Source organism: Artibeus jamaicensis, unplaced genomic scaffold (assembly GCF_021234435.1).
Source record: "Artibeus jamaicensis isolate MK-2021 breed Jamaican fruit bat unplaced genomic scaffold, CSHL_Jam_final scaffold_1283, whole genome shotgun sequence".
Classification (NCBI taxonomy): domain Eukaryota; kingdom Metazoa; phylum Chordata; class Mammalia; order Chiroptera; family Phyllostomidae; genus Artibeus; species Artibeus jamaicensis.
Window position 1 is genome coordinate 13,089,855 of NW_026522028.1, and position 21,272 is coordinate 13,111,126.

Genomic DNA, 21,272 nt, shown 5'->3' on the forward strand with positions numbered 1-21,272 from the left:
TCAGATATTTGTAGTCCCTGTTTTAAAAATACCCCATTTAGAGTAAATTTTAATTGTAACACTGGACAGTGTGTGATTCTCTGACCACAGAGGGAAAGGGAGGGCAAAAAAATGGCTTGTATTAGTTAGCTATCACTGTGTAACAAAGCAGCTAAGCTCAGTGACTTAAAGCAATGAGCATTTGTAGTACTGCTCACAAAATGACAGGTAACGTGGGTGGTTATTCTGCTCTCAGATGAGCTCCTGAATGAGTCTGTAGTGAAGTGTGGCTTAGGTTGGTAGTTCAGCTAATCTTGGATGAGCATTCTCACATGTTTTAAGATTGGCTGACTTTAGGCTGATCTGGGATGTCTTTGGATAGGAAAAATTAGTTCTCCTCAATGTGTTCTCTCATTTTCCATCAAGGCAGGGCAAATGGTGGCAGAACTCTGGGATAGAGTGGAAGAATACAAGGCATCTAGGGTCAGAACTGGCACACTGATGCCTCTACCACATTCTACCGGTCAATGTGAATCACAGGGCCAACCCATATTCAAGAGGACAGAAGATGGAGGCATAGGTGGATGTGCCGTGCCTTCTCCCACAACCAAGATTAGAGACAACTAAATATTAGCAACAGAAAACACAGCCAGAACACAGAAAATTGAACTTTTCGGAAGTCCGTTAACAACAAATTCTTCACCCTGACCGGTAAGGGGCGAAACCAGCGGCTGCCGGAGCAGGGTTGCACAGGAGGACTCGGCCAGACACACTCAGGCCCGCGGAATCCAGGCGCAGGGTCAGACCTAGTGAGCGACCCAGCGAGCAACCAGGCGAGCGACCTCGGGGGAGACAGCCGGGCCCGGGGCTGCGTGTTGACTGAGGTCGCGCATTTGTGCAAGGGTGGACAGGTGAGGGAGTGGGCGGTTGGACCGGGCCGGCAGGTCCCCACGGCAAGCGGCAGTGGAGGGCGCCGCCATTTCCCTGCTCTGACCCCACCTCCACATACAGCGTCATAACCCAGCGACTCTGAGTGGCCCGGCCCAGGTGAACCACCTAAGGCACTGCTCCTCCGCACCCAGCTGTGAGAAGCGGCAGAGGGGGTCGCCATTTCCCGCTCTGGCCACGCCCCCACATATAGCGTCACAACCCAGCGACCTGGGAATCCAAGCCGCCTCTCACACTTAAAGGGCCAGAACAGACCAAGAATGGCGCAGGAGGATCTCAGAGCCCCAGAAATAAATCTAAGCAATGAAGAAATAGCAAAACTCACAGACGCACAGTTTAAAACATTGGTGATCAGGATCCTCACAGAACTGGTTGATTATACGGACAAATTAGACAAATATATGAAGACAAAACTAATTGAAATGAATGGAATTGCACAGGACACCAATAGCAATGAAAAGGAAACTGGGACTCAAATCAATGGAGTGGACCAGAAGAAAGCAAATAATGGCCAAACAGAAAAGAGTCAAGAAGCAAGAATTCAAAGAAATGAGGAGAGTCTTAGGAACCTCCAGGACATCTTTAAACGCTCCAACATCCAAATTATAGGGGTACCAGAAGAGGGAAAGGCACAGCCACCAGTGGAAAACTTATTTGAACAAATAATAAAGGAGAATTTCCCCAATCTGGCAAAGGAAATAGACTTCCAGGAAATCCAGGAAGCTCAGAGAGTACCAAAGAAGTTGGACCCAAGAAGGAACACACCAAGGCACATCGTAATTACATTAGCCAAGATTAAAATGAAGGAGAGAATCCTAGAAGCAGCAAGAGCTAAGGGGACAGTCACCTACAAAGGAGTCCCCATCAGAATGTCAGCGGATTTCTCAAAAGAGACCTTACAGGCAAGAAGGGGCTGGAAAGAGGTATTCCAAGTCATGAAATCTAAAGACCTACAACCAAGATTGCTCTATCCAGCAAAACTTTCATTTAAAATGGAAGGACAGATAAGGTGCTTCTCAGATAAGATCAAATTCAAGGAGTTCATCATCACCAAGCCCTTATTATATGAAACGTTAAAGGGACTTATCTAAGAAAAAGAAGTTAAAGAAACATGAACAGTGAAAGGACAACAAACTCACAGTTATTAACAACCACACCTAAAATGAAAGCAAACTAAAAGGACAGCTAGATCAGGAGTGGAAACATAGAAATGAAGATCTCAAGGAGGGTTAGCAACAGGGGAGTGGGAGGAGGAGAAGGGGGGAGAAGGTACAGAAAATAAGTAGCATAGACAGTAGATAGAAAATAGAAGGGGGGCAAGAATAGCATGGGAAATATAGAATCTAAAGGACTTGAGACACATGGTCATAAACTAAAGGGGGGGTGATGGTGGAGATGGGGGGTAGGGTGGAGGGGAATAAAGGGGGAATAGAACAACTGTAACAGCATAATCAATTAAAAAAAAGAATACATAAAAAAAAAGAGGACAGAAAACAGACTCCTTTTGATAAGGAACTGTGAAGATATACTGAAAGGGTGTAGACATAGGAAGAGGTGAAGAACTGAGACCAATTTTGCAATCAGACTTCCACGTATATAAACCAAACAGGAAATCCAACTCAAATATTAGGAAAAAGTTAAAACACAGCAAGCAATAGTCAATAAAGTAAGCATCCCATCTCTTCCTATAGTGTGATGACATGATTTTTTAAAAAGTATTACTTTCATTTGGCAGAGGAAAAAAAGTTCATCCCAGTCATATAGGAACTCCATCTGTATTACAGTTTACCTAGGTCTGACCTCAGAAGATAGTTAAAATAGAACTGAGCTCTCCCTGTTAGAAATAAGTACCTGTCGACTATTTTGTCTTTGAAAAAATGTATTATTTTATTCAGCATGATGTTTTTGCAACTGTTATGAGATGTGCCAAATTCTGACACCTTTCAGAATGATTCAGATAAAACTTTGCCAAGAAAATTCCAATACCTGGGACATTTTTCTAAATTATCCATTTAATTACCAATTTCTTCCCCTTCCTTCATTTTTGTAGACACAGTCCAAGCAGATTGCATTTTCCCATCTGTGGTTACTGAGCCATTTGAAAATGAAGAGTAGCTACACCCAGAGTAATGATAAAAATATTTAACAAACATGATGGCATGGGCACTGACCAGTCAGAACATAGCCTGAGTTTGCTATGCTGGGACTCCCACCACCACCTCCCACTAGGAACAAGGCATGTATGGTGCCTCCCACTTCACCTCTCAGAGAAGGGAGACTGTAATGAGACCACTGAGAGGGCTAAAGAGGTGCTCTCTGGAGCATTAGTGACACTCTAGACTGTTCTCTGGAAAACACAAGTCACATGATACAAGCAGACTAATTCCTCTGACAGCTGAGGAAGGGAGGGAGCTGCTAACATTGGGATTGACCAGCACAACCTGAGTTTATGAGGGAAAAGAAAGTGTTTTTCATGGGCCAGATACTGCCCCTCAGTAGACCTAACATTAACCTGGAGGAACACAACTCAGTTGAAGAAGCTGTGGGTATCACCAAATTCACAGGGGCTGAAAGCTAAATAGGGAACTAATTTGAAGACATGCATTCATCTTCATCAAGGGAACTATAGGGAGAGATCTATAGCAATGACAGCAAGTCTTATCAGCTACAAAAGTGCTCATGAAAGAATCAATTCTTAAAACTTGTTGTAGTCAGGCCCAGAAAGCACTAACGAATCCAGTGTCATACAGTTGCAATCGAGCAAGACCTTTCTTACCTCCCTCACCTCTCCAACTCCAATCCCTTGCATTTCAACTCTGGAGGCTCAAGACTTCCACTTAGTGAAGTAGGGGAGAAGAAATGAAAGCAAATGTGGGTAAGGCAAGAAGTTGACCACAACATTCTCCCCCAACTGTTAGTTTTCCATCAGACACATCTGGGGAAGTGGGCAAAGGCCTCACCCTTAAATCAATTTAAAACTTTGATGATAAAAAAAAAACTTTGATGATCACATCAGGCTAGGCATTTTTAATTACTAACCGCAGGACTTTCTATCTCACAGTGTAGAGAAAAGTCATGAGATGACCCTAATTTTCACCTGGGGCCAAAGAAAATATAAGAAGCAGCAAACAGCCAGAAACAAAATAAAAATATTTTATAATTACATATCACTCTTTGTATTTATTTCATGAACAAGTACAAAGACCCACCTCTCTTGAAAATGACATTCTTGTGGAGGATACGAAACTAAGAAAGCAATAAGTTATAAAACAGATAGTGCTATGCCATGAAGAAAAATTAAGCAAGGTTAAAAGATACAGAGGGAAGGTGGGGATAGTTCTGTTTTCCAGAGTAGCAAGGAAGGTGTGTGAACAGAGACATGAAGTGACAGAGCCAGCCATATGAAGATCTAAAGGAAAATAGTCCAAGGTGAAAAAAATGACAAGTACAAAATGCAGAGGCAGGATGAGCTTGGTGGTCTGAAGACCAAAGAAAAGGGTATATGGCTAGAATACAGGGAGTAAGGGAAGAATGGAGGTCATGAGTGTGGAATATTCACCAAGAGACTAATCATACACAGTCATGAAAAAGGAATTGCACCTGAAATGCAATGCCAAACTATTTGGGGGCCAATTTCCATTCTGAAATTATTACCATGGCTGCTGCATACAGAGAAGATGGTAGACCCCTGAGAACAGAGACTGGATGACTAGTGACTAAATTTGTCTGGCCACTGCTTCCAAATCAGCCAGGATAGTTATTGAAATGGCAGATAACTAAACCCCACCCATCCCCCTCAAACCTACTGAATCAGAATCTCACAGGAATAAGGCACAGGTTGCTATTTTTAGCTGACTCTCCAGAAGATTCTCTCATGCTGCCAGATTTACACAGTGACCATTTTATGAGCAACTACAAAAGAACTTTAGCTCAGTACCAGACTTGTGCTCCCCCTGAAATATGCATGTTTTGGCTTGCTTCTTTGCTTTAAGTACATTTCATGCAACATTAACAATGGTACAGGATCTTCTGGTTCAAATTTTAATGATTCCAACTTTAATGTAGGCTTCATTTTATTATTTATTCTACCTTTATTATCTGTTTCCCTGATCTTTATTGTATTTCTTAGAAATACTATTTTATTAAGCATGTATGCCTCCATTTCATTGTTTTGAAGAATTACAGTACCACTTCAGCAGTCTTCAGAGTAATATAATACTTTACATATATTTAATTTATATTTATGTTCACCATAGCTTCAAAGTCTTTTCTGATATAAGGCAGGGTTGACTTTATTTTTTTCTTGGAGAAACACTAACAATAATCTAAATATCCTTCTACCTACCACAGCCATTCAAACAACAACTGGAGGAGTTTACTCCTAATGCTATTTTAAAATTTTGTCTGCTATGACCTCCTCATCTGATCTGCTTTGCCACATGACACAGAATTCCTAAACCTAACTGAAAGTGAATCATTTTTTAAAGTCTGCCTTTTTAGCATGTGAAATTTTATCATGATGCTGATTTTTTTGTCCAATACAGTATCCCAGGAGGTTTCAGACCACATTCAACCCCAGCAAATTTCAATAAAAGCAAGAGAGCTCTTCATACATCATTGAGAAGACTTAAAGTGACTTTGGCTATTTTCTTATTCCAGGAAGCATGGAATGATATTGTATCCTAACAGTAATATTTTAATAGCTCCTAAACTTGGGCAAAAAAAGGACTCAAGTTTATACCAGTCCAAGTACCTATGAAATTTAACAGAAGCATTTACCACCATCGTTTCACACTATTGCACTCTGAGCTTCTAATAACAAACCTTTCTCACCAGAAATATTGCATTAACACTGGACTCTCAAATTGCAAGGTGTGAAAATATCACTTACTTTAGAAAAAGTGTATTAGTTATTTCACACTGGTCAAGGTCAAAATGGCCATTTATATGATTTCTAACTTCAGCTCTAAGCTCAGAGATGTGTTGGCATTTGATCAGCCAAAATAAGAATTTGTTTTGCCTGTATCCAAGAGGATAAAATGATAAATTAGAAATCAGTTCATCCTTGGCCAAAAAAAAAATGTGTTCTAAATTCATACCCTATAAACTCTCTAATAAGTTTATCCATATACCACACACTTTATTTTTATATTATGCATCATTTAGGGGAAGAAATACTTCATGAGAGTTTATTCAAATGACATATAATAATACCTTAAGAATGTCAACCCAAAAATATGAATTCTGTATAAAGTGTAAGTGGTCATCTTAGCAGGGTTCCAACAAGTCCCTAAAATGCAAAAGCTGATTTTAAGAAACCTTAAAACAGCAGTAAAATTTATATAATTTAGTCATTACTTTTCTGCAATACAAATTTATCCGGTATTCTTCACTGTTAACTTCATGTTAACATGTTCCAAGTTTAGAATCCTTTACCAATAAAAGAAATAAGAAAGAATTAATAGTTTTCTTTTATTTCAAGTAAGAGGAAAAACACTTATCACACAATAATGAAACCCAAGTAAATGTGGGTCTGTGACTATAAGAATGTCTATCATTAATACATTATTCAAATTCCTGCATGCAACTTAAATTGTAATTTAAAACCCAATAAGCAAGAAAACCATAAGAAAAAGACCAAACTCTACCATGAACTGAGGAATTATAATAAAGTCTATTCAGCCCTAAATATTTAGTTTACGACAATGAGCAGACTAGCACACACTTCATCTAAATGACAACATTTAAACAGTGTTATAATATAATCTTACTTAAGAGTAATAAGTATGGGATTCCAACCATTTTGAAAAAGAGTAGTAACAAGTACTATAACAGCATCCCCACCAGCTTGGACCCTACAGAGTCAATTACATTGGCCATATCTTTCCAAATGATTTAGGAATGCCTTTTAACGTTACAAACATAAATCTAACACAGTGCTGGAATTCCGATGCATTTCTGTGCTTCTGGGGCTGCCTAAAAATGAAAAGGCATCCAAGTGAAATGTATTATATACTTATTATATCTCAAAGTTTTAGTGCCTAAAGTGTGAAATAATTCTCTATCACTTACCTGTCAGCCTTACAGTATATTCTAGATTTCACTTCTAGACTTTCTATTGTACTTTGGAAAATTAGTGGCCAAACATGGTTTAAAAAAAATAGTATGTAACTGTGCTTAATTGACATAAAAATAGCATTTTACAACCATTTTGAAATTTAATCCTACACAAGGTAACAGAATATATCCCACAAATAAAACAAGAAAAAATGATCCTTTTGAAAGTGAAATAATGCAAAATTATTTCAGGAACTCATATTACTCATCTCTGGGTCAATTTACCACACTAAAGGAACAAAGTTGTTAAAATACAGCTATGCTTAATGGAGCCACTTATGCACACTACAGTGTAGAACTTGAAATAAATCCTCATGTCAAGGTTTAAAACCATTTTAAGAGACAATTGTGATCCTAAGTGTTTTACAGCTCTTTCTGTAAGAAATACTTTTCCTTCCTAAAACAAAGTTGAATTAAAAGGTTGACTATATTGAAGGTTTTTTCATCAGCTCTTCAGTAGAAAATACTACTATCCTTGTTAATATAATCTGTACCTTGTCTGATCGGAATAACTGGATCCAGGAAGTGAGGTTGGGGAAAGTGGACCTTGCCCTGGTAAAGGAGGTAGATTCTTTTGATATTGGCCATACACCAGGATGTGTTTCATCTGGTTGTATAAAGGAGGGCTCAGAGTTTCTTGTTCTTCTGTGAACTAGGGTAAAGAGTTAGGAGCATAATGGTGGAAAGAGATGCTTACAGGTAGACCACCACATTGAGATAGAGGAAATCCAAGAAAAACAAGAGTTAATATAAGGTGACACGTGGGCAATAATATATCCAGGGGGAAAGTTATTGGTAATGAATCCAAAGTCATGGGTGGAGGTGGCACTTGACTATACACCAAGTGAGGAGTGCCTGTATCCTGGAGAGGATATGACATTGGATGGTTCACTGGTGGTGGAGTGTTGGGAACCACCCTGCCTGGTTTCAGAAGCTGTGACCCCCCCCCATGGCTAAGGTTGAGTGAGAGACCTTCGAACCATAAGCCACTAAGGGGACAAAGCTTATCTCCCTGTTAGTGGTGCTGCCTCTGCCCCTTTTACTTCACCCTGCCTAGCCCCCAATGCATGATGGGTTAGCCAATGACCGGTAAGATTCCTCAAGGGAGGGGTGACCCAAGACAGGCATGATCATGGGGGGCCCCGGAGAAGGACTTGAGGGGCCATACCAAAAGGGGGTTATGGACTCTCACCTCTCAGCTTTGACATAGCCTGAGTCCTCATTCTATCTGTGAGAAGTCTCCTAATCCCTTGGCTGCCTTACTTCCCCTGACTTAAGCCTGAAACAATGACAGAGGGCAGTGCAGCCCTGTGCTGGAAAGGGCGGGTTCTCCGGGTGATCAGGACTAAGAAAGAATATGTAAAATCCTGTGAAACCTGCTTTGCTAAGAATGTTCTCAATTAAATGATAAGGATCTGAGCAGGAAATGAGTTTGTTTCCCAGAGTTTTATAGCCCTTTAGCTAACAGACCCTGACTCAGAATAAGCCCTGGTAGTTCTCTGTATGCTGTCTTCTGTTTGATCCTTACTGCCTGACAATGATTAATGAGCTTTACCTGTATTCCTGTGCAAATTGAAACCCAATAAAAGCCCATTGAGGAAAAGCCTCTTGGCCCTTCTCCTTTGAGAGATTGGCCACCTTTCCTCCCCAAGCAGATCGTGTCTTGGTGGACTTATTCTCATCTGTGGTGGCCAGTGGGGGGCCCTATGGGTGGAGTCCCCCCACAGTGGAGGACGAGGAGTTGGTGCATATTGCTCTGAAGGAAAAATACAATAAGGGTGTGATACCACTGGCTGACTTTGATATTCAGGATGACCATGAAGCAGGTGCTGGAGCAGGAGGTGATGGTTATTTAGCAGCAGAATTTGAGTCATACTGAATAAGGATGGTTATTATGTTGCCTATTGTCTTGTTGAAATACTAACGCTTTCTTGATGAACCAAAGGAGGTGGGGATAAAGACAATTCTCCAGGAGAAGCACAAAGATCGTCCTATAACTGAATACTGTGCTTGTGTGCCCTCCACATGTTGCAGGGGAGATGCACACAGCATGGTGCACTGCTCTGGTGTTATATGGCTCATGTGGATTCTGGCTAGCAGCATTTTGAGGCTATCAGTTGTTGCTAAGGCAATACAAGGCTGAACTTTTTCCAGTGGAACAGAAGTAACAAGTTTGCTAGTTCTCTTATGGCCATGGTTGATATGAGTCTATAAGTCTCTGAGACAAATACGTTCTCTTGCATCCTTGGATGATACTACACATGAAAAGAGAACCTCGTGTATGCCCTCAATGAGCATCACAGGAATACGACAGCCTGGACACATCTCTAGTTTGTTTTGTTTTTTTTTTGTATGAATTAGCACTGTCATAGCAAAAAGCATGCCTGCATGGAATCATTTGCCCATAGGCTTTAATAGAAAAATCACATTTGTCACAGAAAGGAACCGGTAAATTATCCTTTTCACCTATGATGTTTATCTTACAGTCTTCCCAAAGGCATTCAAGAAGGTTTTTCTGTTTTCCCAACAGTTCACCTCCATTACAGTCATACTCTTCTTTGTTATATTCACATGCTTCCCCCAGGCAGGCAACCTATTCATAATCCTTGGAGTTGGAGACATAGATCTGCCTTTGTTCACTTGCTTGAAAATGAACTTTAAAGGAATTCATCTTCAAACATCAAGGTCACCTGAGGATCCAGAACTCTCAGTGCCTGGTAATCTCTTCTCAGCAGCTGCGGGACCCATGTTGGTATAACCCTACCAAGCCCAGAAGGCATAAGTGAGATCAGATCCCACTTCCAACCCATGTAGCTTTGACCTCCAAGGGCTTCCTTCTCCTCCCCCCTGCTCTGTCCCACTTCTCTGGTGAGGGAGTCAGGCATAATTTGGACAGGGGAGAAAGAGCTTTGCTGTGTTGGTTGTAAAGGTTTCTCTCCATGTGCCCTAAGAGAAAGGAGCCTTTAACTGGAACAGAGACTGATGGGAATAGAGAAGAGTAGCACAGCCAAAAGAACGGGCTCTCTGCAGGCCCCACAAAGCATTGCCTTATTGGATTTCCTAATTTTTATCCTATTGCATTCTTGTCAACTGCCATAAATCCCTCAATGGTATATGCATATGTGTGACAATGGGGTGTGTACACATATATGTATATGTGTATGTATGTATACAGGCATATGCTTATGTATGTACATATATGCACACACCTTCAAGATTTTGTCATGATACAGTGAATTTAAGATCCTCATTGTCTGGAGGAAGGGATCACTGTATTTATTTTATCAAGGAAAAGATATGTAAAAAGTAGTGAACACGGTAATTTCACAGGGCTAGACATTTGATGTCCTTGCTTAAAGAATGATTATGGGGATTAAGGACGAATTGCCCCATGGTTTCACCTTCCTGCAAGTAGAAACTGGGCCACAAAAATAGTAATAAACCATAATCACTTGGCTCCACCCACATCCATAACTGTGGCTCCTCCACACCTCAGGGGGTCTCTCCTGAATGGGCACACATTCACCCTTTTGGCTGAACTGTCAAGTCGTCCCAGAAAAATAAAACACTGATCAATCAAAGAAAATATTTAAGACTTACTGAAGTACAGAACACTACCTTAACAGAGCCTAAATAGTGTCTCAGAAAAAAGCTATCAGGGTAGGATATCAGGGACTGAGCTGGGTAATTTTAGGACAGGTCTTGAAAGATTAATTGGGCAGATTTTATAACATGACAACTATAGATTGGTAGCCACAGGGAGGTGAGAATATTGAATTGAGTATTAATGGAGAAGATGTTATTCTTGCTCAGTAAACTCTTTGAGTTGGCTCACAATCGTATCTTTCAGGAAAAAAGTATTTCCTGGAACAAACAGCTAAGTTTGCTTACTCTCAGAATTATTTAGCATAAGAACAGAAAACTATCCCCAGTCCCATTATTGTTTTGTATGGTGACAGGAAATTCTGTTGCTTTCCTTTTTTCTGTGTAGTTTGTTAGGCTTTTGATCTTGGCTACGGCAATAGCGAAAATACAATAATGCCCAAATAACCACCCAAGGCACCAGTACCCACCAATGCCCGAAGTTGCTGCTGCCCCAGCAAAGCAACAATACTTGCTGCAGGTGCTGCTAAGTCCAAGAAGAACAATGGACTTCCTTTCCCTTTATTACATGGACTACCAAGCAATTCAGACTCAATACTTCCCAGTGTGCTAAAGAGATTTTTCTGAAACTGCTCTTTTCATTTTTACTTGCTCTTAACTGTTACCCCCTGACAAGGACTCAGGAAGTGCAAGTTGATGGTAGGTGGTTTAAATTAGAATACACAATGCCATTCACCTCAGACACCCCCTCTAGATCTTGAGCCTTTTCAGTATTCCAGCCATGCTATCTTTTGTTAGGATCCATTCACTCCCAAAGGCAACTTCATCCCTCATGCAAATGAATTCTTTATGGGCTCATCTTATGAACTCTCTAAACACATCTAACCTGTCTAAAGTTTAAGGCCAACAGACTTTATTTTCTCAAGCCAGGCCTCCCATTATATGTTGATATAAATCTTAGATCATGTGAAATTGTTTTGACTTTTTTTTAAACCTTTATTTTTTTTAATAAGCCAAAGTAGTTCTTACAAAAGTATGTATGTTCTGTCCCTATTATAACCAGCAAATCAGAACTGTGAGCAAAAACTAAAAGATAGAATTAAGACATAGGAAAATGTTCCTGTTTTACAATTACAATTACCTGTTTGCCAGGCTGTTTATAGGGTTCAATTTTTTTAATTGATGTGCATATAATTCAAATATCATGAATATAAAAGGAAAAAGGTCTGTCAAATATAATGTACATATCTTCTTTGCTTTTCTTTCTTGGAACCAGTGTTTTTCTGGCTAAACCAAGACATTTCTCACATGACAAAATGTTGTCCTTACACATGACCCTGAGGGGAAAAGTCAACTTTCTTTCCTAGTTGGCTAAATTTGCTTTTGTTGCTCTTTGGATCTACTTCAAATTATTTGCATGAATTCTAAGTTCAGCTTTTGAGTCATGAAAGCATGCTTTCCTATGGACAAGTGATTTTAACTTGTAGTCTACACACCCCACACCCAGGATCTCCTCTGGTTCAGCACTTCCAATAGCTCTGCATAAAGTATTTGCTTGTTTACAGCTGAGAAGCCTGACCCGAAAGCCCTTAATAAATATTATTTGGTGAAATTGTTGATAAAAATAAAGGTACTGACCATCCTTTTATTCCCATCAGATTTGAGAAGCTATCTTGCTGCATATCTTGAAACAGCTATCTTGAAAGCTAGCTTTACAAATCGATCCTTATGTCGTGCTTTTAAACAGAAAGTTAAATGGGCTTCCATTCAGCCACCTCCTTTAGGGCATAGAGACTGTCCTTCAATCGCATTCTCTTAAAAGTTGCTAGACTTACATTCCATTGACAAAAGATTCAGTATCTGTTGGTCTGTAACAGTAATTAGATATTTTAAAAATCAGGTTTGGAGATTTAAAAGAAAGTGGACTTTTTGAAACTGCTTGGACTCATGGAGGCCTGTCTGAATTCAGCTGCCTCAAAAATATCTAAATGAAGTTGGCGATGAAGAATTAAGGACTGCACGAGGAAGCTCAACGTGAACAATTAATGCTGGGAAACAGGTTGAGACATCTCCTTTTTAGCCACGTTGCCATCTGGCCCAGAAGCAGTCATTCTACCAGAGTGACACCAAAGGTCGGTGGGAGTGAGAACCGTATGTCCCTCAGCCAGGCTCCTGGATTTTATTTCTCATTTAAGGGAATCTGATGTGTCATTCCTCTAGCTCCTGTGGGCTTTAAATTCACATAATCAACATATCACTGCCAGAGACTTAGTAATAGCTGAGGCAGTTTAAAGGTGAGTGGAGAATAATCGTGCTCCCAAACCAGATGCCTTCAGTTTTGCAAAGAAATAAAAAGTCCATCTCAGGTCGAAAAAGTAAAGCAAATTGCCCTGTGTGAAAAAGGCCTTGGCTGTCCTCCCAAATGTGCTAGTAGCTGTATTTTATGTCCAGGGAGGGCTGGCCCTTTGTAAAAGTTTAGAGCAGTGGTTCTCAAAATGTGGTCCACAGACCCCTAGGGATTCCCAGGTTCCCTTCTGAGGGTTCTTGAGGTCAAAACTATTCCCATAATAACACTAAGATGTGATTTGCTGTTTGACATTTGTAATGGCGCTGCAAAAGCAATGGTGGGTAATAGTGCTGGCTACTTAGCACCAAGTAAGCCAATGGTGCCAAACTGCACTCATCATCACTGTACTGTTTACTGCCACATAGTAAAAAGAAAATGTCGAATTGCCTGCAAGATAGCACCGAACATCAAGAAGCTTAAAGGACAACCTGGAAGTTTGGTTTAGACTTTACTTACCACGTACAAGATAGAATTTTTTATTATGGAAATTTGGAACAGTTTCTACAGGAAAAGATTTAAGTCCATGAAAAAAATGCAAATATTGGGAATGTTGTTCACATAGAACACTTCAAGAATAAAATCACAGCTGTTTCTGAGAAACAGTTCTCTAAAAGATATCTGAAACATCTAACCAAGAAATACCTTAAGAAGAGCAATCTTTATGATTGGCTTCGTGTGGTTGCGCCGGACAAGGAGACTTACGAACTTTGTCACTTCCAGATTAGTCAAGACAAGGATGGGTCTCAGTCTGAGGACTAGGTGGGGCTAACTTTTATAGGGCTCTGCTTACCAATAAAATGAATGAAGCATACAAGAGAAACATCTAGAAATGGACTTTTAGTTACTCAGTGAATAAAAAACGTACTACTCTAAAAAAAATGTCAGTTTCACTCAAGAATGTCCCTCATGAAATTCTAAAAATTATTCATTATATTAACTCTAAAACCAGAGTGCACCTCTTTTTTCATAGTTTGTGTGACAATATAAAGTACTCATAAAGCATTTCGCTGTATAGCAAAGTACAATGGCTGCCTCAGGGAAAGGCATTTATATTCTCATTTGAGTTGCAAGGTGAACTATCTGCCTGCTTTGTGGATCACTATTTTCACATTGTTTCACTTTGTGGAACTCTTGAAAGGGCAAGGACAAACTATGGCTACTCAATCTTGGGCATTTGGCAGACATATTCTCAAAAATGAAGAAAGTTAGCCCACCCCTTCAAGGAAAACAACTGACAGTGTTTGTGGGCAATTATAAAATTCAGGCTTTTGAATGAAAATTCAAAATTTGAATATCTTGTATTTGCCACTATGATCCTGACAGCTTCCCAGTACTCATCCGATGACATTAGTGGTGATTAATACTGAATGTAATTTTGTGCAAGTGTATGATGAAATGTGTCAGCATTTAGGAGTTCTGCATAAATCAGCAAACCAATATTTTCCAATAGTTGATGTTATAAAATCATGCATAATTAAAATACCCATTTAAAATCAAGACAACAATGAATTTTAATGTAAGAGTGTATGAAAACTTCATTAATATGCTTCAGATTCCATACTGCAACTAACCTTTAAGAAATTACCACTTGCTGAGTTTTAGTAAGATATATTTACTAGATTACTATATAGTCTTAATATCTGAAAGGCTATTGCAACACTCCTGCCTTCCCCAACAAATCTGTAAGAACCTGGATTTTCTTCCTTTATTTCACCAAAGCCAAATATCATAAAAGACTGAATGCAGAAGCAGATATGAGACTTCAGCTGTCTTCTATTCAACGACATATTAAAGAGATTCGTAAAAATTTAAAACCATGCTGCCCTTGCTCAATAATTTTTTTCCTTTGGGGAAATATATTGTTCATAAAAACATGTTGGTTTATTACTGTTATTTTAAATGAAATAATACAGAAATATGTTTAGAGCTCTTTGATAGATATACTCCACATGATCAAAAGATCTTTGTGGTCATCAATATTTAAGAGGGTACAGGAGCCCCGAGAGTAAAACATTTGAAAACTGCTGCTCTTGGTGACCTTTGATACCATTTCCCTTTCCCTCCCAGAGACACTGCTATTTACTGCCCCAAACTCTATTTCATCTAAATCAAACTGGCCAGAAGGTCCCAGAAGGTCCCCATCTTCAAAATAAGCAGATTGTGTGGCATGGGAAGGAAAAGAATGATCAAGATCACTTGAATGCCAAATGCTGTGCAATGAACCTAACGTATAGCATCTCATTTAATCCTTGCAACAGCCCTATGAATAATAATACGACCAAATAATGGGGCATCAGGACACAAGGGGAGCCAACGTTATTGCAGAGGTCAGCAAAACCACATGCTTGCTAAGAATTATCTGTAGATCAAATAAATAAAAGCATCTTATAAATACATCTGACTAGTTTTCAAACATATGTGGTTGTTGCCATACTGAAATAAAACTTCATTGTAAAGCACTATCAAATTCACAAAAGTTTCTGGTCATTACAGTTTTTCTAAAATTTCAACCAATAAATCACAACACATTTGCAAGATACAAACTTTTTGACAGTGAAAAGGGAACAATGGGATACTCACTCATCTTTGAAAAATATTGAGAATCACTGCACTGTGGCATTGTAACTACATTGAATCCACAGCAAATTTAGTACCTTCAGGACAACGCTAAGCCATTTAGAGTGATGTCTTTACCGTGAGAAGCCCACTTTTGCCATCAAAGCATTTAAAACTCTAGACAGGAATATCAATAAACACACATGAAAGCCAACAAACAGCCTGGTACAGTACAGAATTGGATGGGGGAAATGGACAGAAAGTGCTTTGAGAGTTCTCAGGGCATAGGGACTTTTGGCTAAGATCTAGATTGAACTAAGACTGGCTCTGTATAAGATGACATGGACAAAAACTGATGCAGAAAGCACTTGGGTTCTAAGGGCAATATACTTGGCTCAATAGAAGGTTCAAATAGGGAAGCAGTTGGGAGGTACAGTTGGGAAAAGTACTTTAGGCCTAAATGTTCAGAGGGCAGTGTGGATGGACTAATGAGGGGCATAACTTATCCTACAGGCAATTCAAAAATCATCAAGATATAAAAGAAATGGACTAGGGTATAGTGTAAACTGGCAAACTTGGACAGCAGTCAGAAAGTCCTACGAGGAAGCAATTCAGGACTGAGACTGTTCAGGTCTGAGGGCAGAAATAGAAGGCAAAAAGGAAGAGTATGAGGGAGCCATCGAAAGGTCACAGTCTAGTGACTTACTCAATGGCAGCAGGCAATGGAGAGGAGGGAAAGAGAGAGGACTCCCAAGTTTTCAAGCCCAAAAGACTATCACATGGTCCAATCAGGGAAGAACAATTTGGCTTGGGGCACATCTACTTACTCAACATCTCAAAAGTTTGGTCCTGATCCACCAGAGGGTCTGAGGCCTACATTTAGTGACATGGAGAAATTTTGTCTTGGCCTGAAAAGGAAAGCCAAATAGTATTCTGAACTTATCACTGATCAGTTCTTCAGCTGCTTGGCAGATGCTGCTCTTCCCTATCCCATGACAGTGAGACATGAACTTTAAGGCTGCAGCTGCCTACATACTACCCTGGCCCATACCCAAGCTGCTCCCCTCACTGAGCAAGTCATCTGGATTCTCCCTAGGCTTTTGGACCAGCAAGGCCTTTGGAATTGGCTTTGTTTTTTGGGGATGCTACCTTGGGTTGGGGACCTTGGTTTTGCACAGACATCTGGGCTTTCTGACCCATGGCTGAACTGTTCTCGGCTTTCCTCCACAGCCATGCATAAGAAGCACCTGTTTTGACTCCACTGTTTTCCCAGACCCTGTTTAACTCCGCCTTCTCCCAGCAGACAAAGAGCAAGATCAACTGAGCTTTTTGCATAGTGCTAAGTCCAGTTCTGAAAAGCGTGTGGCAACACTTAAAAGTAAGAGGATCAGAGAAGTGACAAGGAGAAGAAAGACAAGACAAAAGCTAAAGATGAACACTTGCAGTCTGGGGAAGGAGGGTGGCATGATGATAGGACAACTGTCCTCAGGACAGAAAAGACCCTGTTGGAGAGAGGAAGCATGGCTGTTCTTCCATCCAACCAAGGGCCAGCCAAGTGCAGACCAAGGGCTTAGTTACAGCACAGAGGATTTACAGAAGATAAACTAATTTCTTAGACAAATGCGGAAATGGGTTTCAGAGGGGTTTTGTGTAATTACCTTGGCAGGAGATGGCTAAGCATAGCACAGCTACCCCAGCAGCTGGAAGGAAGGCCAAGAGGTTTTCTGTGGAAAGCAGAGGTGAACTTGAGTCTTTTCTTGTTGCCTCTTCTATAACTCCCCCTCTTGTTTTCCAGTAGGAATAAAAATTCCTGCACTCTGTTAGGGCCCCAGGGCAGAGCAAAGGTTCTGGGCCAATTCCTGATATTTTTAGAATAAAATCAGTTAGTAATGCTGCTGCCCCGGTGGCCACCAGAGCACTGCAGTGGTGATAATTCCAAAAGCCATAGAGGCAATTTCTGACTAAATGATATCTTAGGCAGACTAAAATTTGTTTCTTTAACTGAAGGGTTGCATGGCTGGGTTTTAATTAGAATAGATTAATACAGTGTTCCCATTTATAAAAACCAAAATTGAAAGGAAGGAAATGTAATGAGGTAATTAAAGTAAGGAAAATATCCTCCTGATCTGCACCCACCCAAATATAACCTTAAGGAGAAAGGGAAAATTAAATAAAAATACATTGTTCTTTATATACCTAGACAATCTCTGTATCTAAAATCTTAAACCCTAGCTGGTGTGGCTCAGTGGATTGAGTGCTGGCCTGCAAACCAAAGGGTCGCTGGTTCGATTCCCAGTGAAGGCACATGCCTGGGTTGCGGGACAGGTCCCCAGTGGGGGGGTGTGTGAGAAGCAACCATACATTGGTGTTTCTCTCCTCTCTCTCCCTCCCTTCCCCTCTCTAAAAATAAATAAATAAAATCTTAAGAGTATCACACAGTTATGTAAATCTCTAGCACATATGTATGCATGTATAGATATACAGATGTGTATGTTTATTCATATATGTGTATACATATTTTATACCTATATAATCATATATGCACATGCACAAATTGTTTTTTGTTCATAATAGTATATCACAGTATATATATTCCCAGAATGGCATTAACTCAGGGCTTCTCAGATAAACCACCTTTTTCTCTCTCAACTGACTCATTTGGCAAATTAAGAAGTTTGCATGCTAGTGCATAAGATGACCTACATAAATGCTCCAGTGAAAAGATAAGAAATGTGTCACTGAGAAGCAATGGGAGTAGTTAGTAAGCTTTCTCTTGTTGTCACAGCAACATCCTGGGACCTATGTAACTGTAGAAAGCTGTTAAAGGAGAAATGAGAGTCAGGAAGAAGGCTAGATGAATTTCAGCATTTATCAAATTAAAGGCTATACCATTTTTTACTTACTAGGAAAAAGCAGCATATTCACATATCACTTCTAACTCATCAGTTGCCAAGTCCCACCAGAATAACTCTGCCTCCTCCACAGCTCTTGTATCTGTCCCCACCTCTCTATCCAATGGCACCAGCAGATCATATTATCAGTGGATTAATGCAATGGGTTCTTAACTAGCCCCTACCCCAGCTTCAGTCTTACCCTTCTCCCAGTATATTCCACAACATCACCAACTTACTCCTCATTAAATAGAAATCTAATTATATTGCTGGTTCAATTTTAATTGTTCAGTGGATCCCAGGTGCCTACAAGATCAAGTCCAAACTCAGTAGCATAACCCTTCAAGGCCCTTCTCAATCTGGCCTCTGCCATACTCTCTTGCTTATCACTAACAGCTCCTCAGCCACTGTGCAAGCTCAAGTCCTAGCAAGTCATTCCCAGCCCCTCCCAATGGGTTCTTTTTTTTTTCTTTTTTCATTTTCTTTATTTTTAGTAAGAGGTATTTATTTTTTAATGAAATTTATTGAGGTAATTTTACATATAATTAAGTGCAACCAAGTGTACAGCTCAAAGAGTTTTGACAAATGTAGACACCCATGTGAAAATCACCGCAATAGCTTCCATTACTCCAGAAAGTTCCCAATTCATTGACCATTTTCTTTTTCTTTCTCTAGGTATCATGCTTAGTGATGCATAATATATTTTTACATTAAATTTATTGGGATGGCACTGCTTAATAAAATTATATAGGTTTCAAGTGTACAATTCCATGATACATCACCTGTATATTTTTAAATATATTTTATTGATTATGCTATTACAGTTGTCCCATTTTCCCCCTTCATTCCCCTCTACCCTGCACACCCTCTCCCACCCACATTCCCCCACTTTAATTCATGTCCATGTTTCATACTTATAAGTTCTTTAGCTTCTACATTGCTGCCTATACTATTCTTACCCTCCCCTGTCTATTTTCTAGCTACCATCTATGCTACTTATTCTCTGTACTTTTTCTCCCCTCTTTCCCCCTCCCACTCCTCTGTTGATAACTGTCTATGTGATCTCCATTTCTGTGGTTCTGTTCCTGTTCTAGTTGTTTGCTTAGCTTGTTTTTGTTTTTGTTTTAGGTATAGTTGTTAATTATTGTGAGTTCGCTGTCATTTTACTGCACATCTTTTTTATCTTCTTTTTCCCAGATAAGTCCCTTTAACATTTCATATAAGAAGGGTGTGGTGATGATGAACTCCTTTAACTTGACCTTCTCTGAGAAGCACATTATCTGCCCTTCCATTCTAAATGAAAGCTTTGCTAGATAGAGTAATCTTGGTTGTAGGTCTTTGGATTTCATGACTTGGAATACTTCTTTCCAGCCCCTTCTTGCCTGTAAGGTCTCTTTTGAGAAATCAGTTGAGAGTCTGATGGGAACTCCTTTGTAGGAAACTGTCTCTTTACCTCTTGTTGCTTCTAGGATTCTCTCCTTATCTTTAATCTTGGGTAATGATGTGCCTTGGTGTGTTCCTCCTTGGGTCTAACTTCTGTATATTGCAGGGTTTTCCCCACCACCATGTCTTCATGCTTTCCAGCAGCCTAGCCTTTCTGTCTGGTACTCTCTGCTCTCTACTTGCTCCCCTGACTATCTCCAATGGATGCTAGGGAACTCAGATCCATCTTTCTCTTTTCCAAGAAGGCTTCCCAGACAGATCCCACACCCAGTCTAGTCTTTAACCTACATTCCTACAACACATGCAGTGTTCCCCAAGAGTACCAGCAAAGCAAGAGCTCAAAAACTGGGTGGAAAAAAGAATTTTGGGGGAATTTGATATTCATCACTTCCCTCAAAAAAACCATCAAAGTAGTTATTTTGGGGGGAAATTCAGAACTTATGTGAACTTTCTTGTATTTATTTCACTGTTTTTTAGAACTTTATAGTGAAATATACCTATATAAAGCTATAGAAATCATTAATATAAATAACATCCAGATGAATAAACCTCATATTACCAGTATCTCAGAAGCCACCCTTGTGGGACCTTCCAGTAAATTACCTTCCAAAGGCAACCACTGCCCTGACTTCTGATGGTATACATTAGTTTTGCATATTTTTATGTTTCATATAAATAAAATCATAAAGTATGTTCTGTGTGTTTGGCTTCTTTCAGCCAATATGATGTTTGTGAGAAACACTCATGTGTATGTAATTGTAGTTTGTTTATTCTTGCTATTGGCTGAATAAAAACCTAGTATTCAATTATTTACTTGTTGGATATTTGGACAGTTTCCAGTTTTGAACTATTACAAATAGTGTTTCTATGAACATTCTTATACATGTCTTTTGGTGAACACGTTTGTATTTCTGTTGGGAATAAATTATATTGAATGATATGAAATTGTCAATATTCAACCATTTGACCTATTAAGATAGTAACTTAAAACCTAGAAATAAGCCCTGGCTGGTGTAGCTCAGTGGATTGAGCATGGGCCTGCAAACCAGAGGATTGCAGTTTGATTCCCAGTCAGGGCACGTGCCTGGGTTGCAGGCCAGTTCCCAGCAAGGGACGCACGAGAGGCAACCATACATTGATATTTCTCTCCCTCTCTCCTTCCCTTCCCCTCTAAAAATAAATAAATTCAAAAAAATAAAAAAACCTAGAAATGAACTTACTGTGTCATAGGATACATGTACATTTTAGCTTTAGAAGATAGTGCCTAATAGTTTTCCAAAGTGTCTGTACCAGGTTATAATCACCAGATTATACCAGCAGTATATGAGAGCTCTGCTTATCTGAATCCTTTTTTGTAGCCATTCTTCAGGTAGGGGGTCTGTAAATGA

General features: G+C 39.7%; 2 pseudogenes; one reads left to right on the plus strand and one right to left on the minus strand.

Annotated features, from left to right (window-relative positions):
- Positions 1–7,522: 7,522 nt before the first annotated feature.
- On the minus strand, positions 7,523–9,792 carry LOC119036477 (E3 ubiquitin-protein ligase Hakai-like; annotated as a pseudogene).
- A 3,622-nt stretch (positions 9,793–13,414) lies between these two features.
- Positions 13,415–13,753, plus strand: LOC119036172 (60S ribosomal protein L22-like 1; annotated as a pseudogene).
- The last annotated feature ends 7,519 nt before the right edge of the window (positions 13,754–21,272 follow it).